Raw genomic sequence first — 6,769 nt, 5'->3', positions numbered from 1 at the left:
ACACCTGCCCAAGTTTCCACTCAGTGGGACTGAACCCGGAACCATGTGGTTGGAAAGCAAGTAAGGCAGAAAGTAAAATGCAATTAGATCTCCCATTGCTACTTGTATCTCTTGTCCACACAGTTTGAATGCACTTCTGTGTCAGATCGGACTTACGAGCCATCTACGCACTCATAAGGCCCGATCAACTCAGGATGACTAGATGGTTCTCTTCAGATCGGCAGACGAATATTATTGTATTATAAATGTAGAGGTAGCAGTTAAAGCGACCATTGCTATATGAATGTACGGCAATACTACTTTCCGTTGTTTTGCTACTTTAGATACTGACGTTTTCGCACAAAATGTCTTTGCGCATACGTCAATTTTCCAGTCTGTTCTCATATCTTTTCTACTACTGAATGCCACAGTGGCGCCTTCTTGGCCGATAATTTACATTTAATCATTGTATCATATTTTCATCATTGTATAGGATTGATGTAAATGATATTACATCTTTGCAAAATTATTTTTCACGTCGTTAAAATTTTCTTTGGAGTTTATTTTTTCAACTTTCTGTTCTTTCAAATATTTTTTGTGAAATATCTGTCAAAACAAAAAAAAAAAAAACGGAAAGGAATTAATGAACGAATATATTGGTTTAGGTCGCACCTGTGTAACAAAATACGATGGAACTGGATGCTGTCAAAGCATGGCTTACAATTTGGTAATAAGCAAAAGAAATTTATATCTCTCACGATTGAGTGAACATCTCGATAGCTGGCACGGAGATATTGTTGGTGCCTCGATTGATGCTTTCAAGTAGAAAAAGAATTAGGTATGATAAAGAAAGGAAATCTGTCTCACTAGATGGGTTTGGTGCATTTGGAAAATTGCATCTCTAAAGCATTAAATGAAGTTTCTTTCATGATAGAAAAAGAGAAGAAACCCCGCATAATCGGAGAAAGCTTTATGAAGTCCTGTGTACTGGAGATAGTTGAAATTGCGTAAGGGAGGATACTATGACCGACCAAAAATGATGTTCCTATCCAATGATTCTGTACGAGAGAGGATTAAATCAGGAAATAGCAACCTAGGATGTTCGCAAGATTAGTAAGTCATACAAAACTTAGCATGTTGCCCAGCTTTTCAAAAATAAGTTGTGAGGAGTGTATAACATTGTGTTTTAATTTAGTTCTGGTGTACCGATGCACTTCGAGCAACTCATTGCCGTCCTTTTGCACGTTTGCGGAACACCATGATAACATTTACGATTACCTCAAATATTAAAAAATCCTTTTTGCGGTTAGACAGAAATTCAGTCAATATTTACATACTTCTCAACAATTTGAACATTTAGATATAGAGAAAAATCATAAAAGGGTGTCATTATTATATGAGTAAGGGCAAAGTTTGTAAAAATTATAAAGAAATTATCAATTTGGAACTGCCTTGCTGAAACTGGAAGCCTAAAAACTTTCCAAATCTTGATAATAAAGATGGTAAAAGATTGTTTTTTGGAAATACATCGAGAATATTGTGAACATTTAAAAATCCAAGGCGCAAATTTTAAGGGTTGATTATCAAATATTCAAGATATTATTCTAGCCTCAGTTTCCTGACATTTTTCATATGTAATTTATCTAAGACTAAAATTTTAAGATGGTAAGGTGGAATTTTAGGTAGACTTGTCTACTATTTCTAGCACGTTAAATGTGCTCTATGATTGTAGTCGAAGCATAAAGATGTTCGAGGTTTTGCTTATGGGTATAGTTTCGTGAATTTGTGTGGGGTACAGGAAACGGGATTATGAGTATACACCCATCCATCCATCCATCCATCCATCCATCCATCCATCCATCGTCCACCCATTCATATACGCATACACAAACAAACATATGTACACACAAGAGAGTAGCTATATGAAAAATAAGTTACAAGAAGATCTGTTGAAATCAATCAGCAATCTCTAGAGAGATGATAGGACGACCAATAATAGTTAAATATATCGAGTAAACTCTAGAGTGTGAGAAATCTATTTAGTCTGAATATATTATTATTCTGCATTACAGCAGAAACATAATGTAGCAATGTGGCTATACTTGAATATATAATGAATAAATTTTTAGGATAGGAAATTAACTGGACTCCAATGGTTACGACCGCGAATGATCCAGTTCATCTGATCAACGAAACAACCTGTGCATGGAATTAATGTGCAAGTGATTGAGTACTCCACAGACATGTGGATCCTTAAAGTAGTTCTCAGGAAGAGTCAGCGTGACACAAAATGTGACAAGGCTGGCCCTTTCAAATAGATCTGTGTCTGAATCTGAGACCCCTCTTCGGTCACGACTGACCATGGGGTTGCACCTAAAAATTTACCCTCCCAAGCACAACTTCGGGCTTGGTTGTTTATGGAAGGCCAGCAGTCAGCCATGCATACTGCCCTCCCCTCTCCACGCCACCAGTGTTATCCAAGGGAAAGGCAAAGGGGCCGATACAGCTTGGCACCTGTGACGTCGCAAATCATTTCTACAGCTGAGTGAACTGGCGCAACGTGAAGTAAAGTGTCTTGCTCAAGAACACAACATATTGCCCGGTCAGGGATTCGAAATCACAACCTCACAATCGTAAGCTCGACGCTCTAACCACTGAGCCATGCGCCTTCACGGTAGAAAAATATGGAACGCTTCACGAATTTGCGTGTCATCCTTGCGCAGGGGCCATGCTAATCTTCTCTGTATCGTTCCAATTATAGTATATGTATTGCCGAAGTTATACAAGTACTGCTTATTTTGGCAGTTGAGTGGATTGGAGCAATGTGCAAAAAAGTGTCATGCGCAAAATTACAACGCACAGCCGCATATCGAACTCACGATCGTAAGATCGTGAGCCGAACACCGTAACCACTAAGCCTTCACGGGTAGGAAACTAAAGTGTTAAGAAAAATACTCGATTTGAGGCTACTAGCATAAAAAAAAAACCTTCTATTGGGACTATCATATCGATCTTTAACAACAAGTTCTCGGTGTGAGTATTGATATACTAAACTGCTTGCTGCTCGATTGGATGCCAGGCGAAGTTCGTGTTTACCAGCAAAAATTCCCTACCGATAGTGATATTGATCTCTGTTTAAAACTAAAAACGAGTTAGAAGTTTAATATCGATTGAAAGAACGTTTGAATGTCGTGTATAACCTTTGACAATATTTGGTACCCACCAAGTGTGGAAGTGCATTTATTGATCGAATCTGTAAACATGAAGCAAATGGCATTCTAGAAGTTGGTAAAAGAACTCCTCGGGAAGTATTCCGATGACCAATACACCCAATAATTTTGCACAGCTATAATGTGACAAGAACACAAAGCGAAAAGTTCTCTGATAAGCAGAGGATCATGCATGCATATGTTGTCATGGCTATGTTGGCTGTAACATAGTTAACCAGAGCAGTCTGTTGTGAGACTAGCAACAATTATATATTCTCAGACTTTGAAGGGTTAACTTTTGCAAACTATGAAGCTGCAAAATCAGCAAAATAACTTGTGTATGAAAGAGATTGGGTTACAGGTAAAATACCTAAAGGTGACAAACGGTTGTAGTCTGAAACTAAACTTGTAGAAATAAAATCGAAAATGTTAAATAACATAGGCAGTTGTACAAGTCTGTACAAAGTTATTATCATACTATCTACGTATAAGGTATGATTTACTGACCAAAACTCTATATAATGCATTTTATAGAATTGATAATCGTGATAATAATATATAAAGGAGAGTGTTGTAGTTGGCTCAGAAGAATAATGAAAAAAATGAGAAATGAGGAAAGCTTCTAGCAATGTAGAAAGCTTTAAAAGCCTTTATATTTCGGGCGCAAAGGCTAAAATATAAAGGCAAAGAAATGTGCGTCTATGAAGATCCTGCTATTTTGGATAGCCGGATGAGCTGTGACCCCATTTTAATCTTGTGCTAGTAGTAGCAGCTTTCCAAATGATGGCGTTGGTGGTACCGTGTGGCTAAGGTCACACAGGGGATGGCGGTGGAAGACTGGTTGTATATTGGCAACAGTGATGGTGAAGACGGTTGTCAGTGTGGTGAATCCCTTGGACGAAGTCGGTGCTCGCAGCAAAAGTAAATACCGTTGTTGTAGTAAATGATGATGTCTACATCTGCGCAGTTGGCAATGGTGGTGAGCATCGTGCTAGTCGAGATGGCGCTGGTGGTATATGCCCTTGTAGTACTACTACAAAGACATTTGAAAACCCCAGTAAAAATGTAACCAGAATAGATTAGACATACGCTTGGCTGGATAAAAGTGAACACTAGTAGAAACCAGTTGTGCAATAGATGTTAGCTCATACTACAGACAAACAAAGCATCTTAACTGATCTAAGGATAAAGTAGCAGACATTCCATTAGGACAATAACACAAGATTTATATCTGTCTTTATTGGTGGGGGTGATGATGCCTATATTACAATTGGAGGCGCAATGGCCCAGTGGTTAGGGCAGCGAACTCGCGGTTGAAGGATTGTGGTTTCGATTCCCAGACCGGGCGTTGTGAGTGTTTATTGAGCGAAAACACTTAAAGCTCCACGCGGCTCCGGCAGGAGGTGGTGGCGATCCCTGCTGTACTCTTTCGCCACAACTTTCTCTCGCTCTTTCTTCTGTTGGCCTGCTCGCTTAGCCAGCGGGGTGGCGTCATTTGAAGGCTAAAGCAATGCGAAGCGCATTGTGACCAGCGATATAAAGCAAAATCTGATAGCCTGGTCGGTCACGGTGATCACGGTGATATTACAATTTACTCAGCATCATCTTTGAAAAACGTTTTCACAAATTCAGAACGGACACTGTTAATTAAAAGACTTTGATCATAAGTTATTAATGAATCAATGAAACTGTGCAAAGCATTCCAGAGGTATGGCCAATCGTAAGTAGATATACACACGTTTAGACATACAAGGATGAGTATATGTTCACATGAATAGGCCACATTATACATATCTATACATGTTAGAATATGCATACGAATACTCATGGGACACGAGCACCTATGTGTTGCTTAAATTCCAGTGCAAAGATCTTGCAAAGGGTTGGAAACCATCTGCTTCTCTATTGAAATGTATAAATGTATTAATGTATACTTGTACTATCAGGTGAACTACTCATGTGAATTAATGATATAATGTTTCTAAATATGTTTGCATGTGTGTGTATGTGTGTCAGTAAGAACACATACACACACGCACACACACATGTACATACACTCATGCATACTGACATACAAGCATACATAGACGCATGCATAGATACATACATACGTTCATACATGCATTCTATTTAAGCATACTTAAGGAATTAAAGTTCTCAAAACCAGAATGGGAAACGATAGTTAGAAGACCACAAGTATAAGTCATCAATGGAACTGTCAAAATATGCAAAACTTTCCAAACGTTTAGCATATAAAGAAGTACATACGCTTGAGTTACACACAGAGAATAAAGCAGACAGATCTGTACATGTACTGACACCAAATACTTGCGCCAAATAACATTGCACACATTTATCTTTGCTAACGTCGAAATTTCGGTGCACATCTACTCTGTTGGTGTTCAAATTTCAGAGGAGCCTTGGATCTCAGTTAGAAACCAACCTTTTCTCTATTGGTAAGAAAGCTACAAATAAACCTAAATAGAAAAATATACATATATACTAACATAAAAGTAGAGATGGAAATAAAGTCATATGTATGCTTACACTTTTCTTACTACGAATATATGTAATTTGTTATCGATGTTTAGCTCAAACGAAGCGTTCGAGTAACTAAGGTTACTTAATCTAATGGAAGCTCTTTCATTTTTAAGGCAATAGAGTGTGAATTGTGGGAGGACTGGCTGCTATTTCCAGTAGTCCAGAGATGAAACAAGTGGTGACTCCCTCCTTATACATGTAGGATATTAAAATCAATGGATGTTGAACATACCAATATTTTGCTCTTGCCAGCGTCATGTTAATAACGAAATAGAAGAGACCTTTGGGAACATTTCCTGCTTCTTTTCACTTTCAGTGAAATGTATAAACTCCGTAAATGGCTAGAATCACGCACGTGTGTATGTATGCATTTATATACGTATTTATGTTCGTATATGTACATCTATATATGTGTGTGTATGTGTGTACGTGACTGTATGTTTATATATATATATATATTTACGTATGAAATATATGTACATCCTATCTCATAATACAATGTTACAACTATTCTATTATAAATGCTTCAAAGAAAGTGATCGATATTCTGAACAAATTATAAACATGTCGTAGACAATCGACCTCTTTAAATATGTGAAGTTATACATTTAAATATACAATCTATATTCGTAGACATTAAAAAAGAATATCTAACGAAATTTCCACATATTCAGCTCAATATTTCACTTCATTCTAAACTAATCAACATTTTTGAGACGTCTAATTTTGTTAGCAATGGGCTGATGAATATTCTATTTGTACAGACACACACATACACACACTCACACACAGAGACGCAAACACACACACAGACACACGAATATGTCTATATATATATATATATATATATACTAGGTCTGAACAATAAGTATCCGGACTGTTGCCATAGTAACGAAGCTAAAGCACGCAGAGTGAAGCCGCTTTGGCACAGATTGACCTTGAACCCTGCTGGGCGTGTGCACTAAGTTTTATCGTTCTAGCTCACATCTGGTTGGAAGGAAGGTGTGTAGTGTGTGATCGTCGCATTGACGGGACAGATA

The 6,769-nt window shown here is 37.7% G+C and overlaps 1 non-coding gene across 1 annotated transcript; it reads right to left on the bottom strand.

Annotated features, from left to right (window-relative positions):
• Positions 1 to 2,657: 2,657 nt before the first annotated feature.
• On the bottom strand, positions 2,658 to 2,763 carry LOC115211321. The gene has a single exon (XR_003881590.1). It is a non-coding gene; the product is annotated as a U6 spliceosomal RNA (small nuclear RNA).
• Between the last annotated feature and the right edge of the window lie 4,006 nt (positions 2,764 to 6,769).

Source organism: Octopus sinensis, linkage group LG4 (genome assembly GCF_006345805.1).
Source record: "Octopus sinensis linkage group LG4, ASM634580v1, whole genome shotgun sequence".
NCBI classification, from domain to species: Eukaryota; Metazoa; Mollusca; class Cephalopoda; order Octopoda; family Octopodidae; genus Octopus; species Octopus sinensis.
This window is presented reverse-complemented; position numbering and strand designations above follow the sequence as displayed.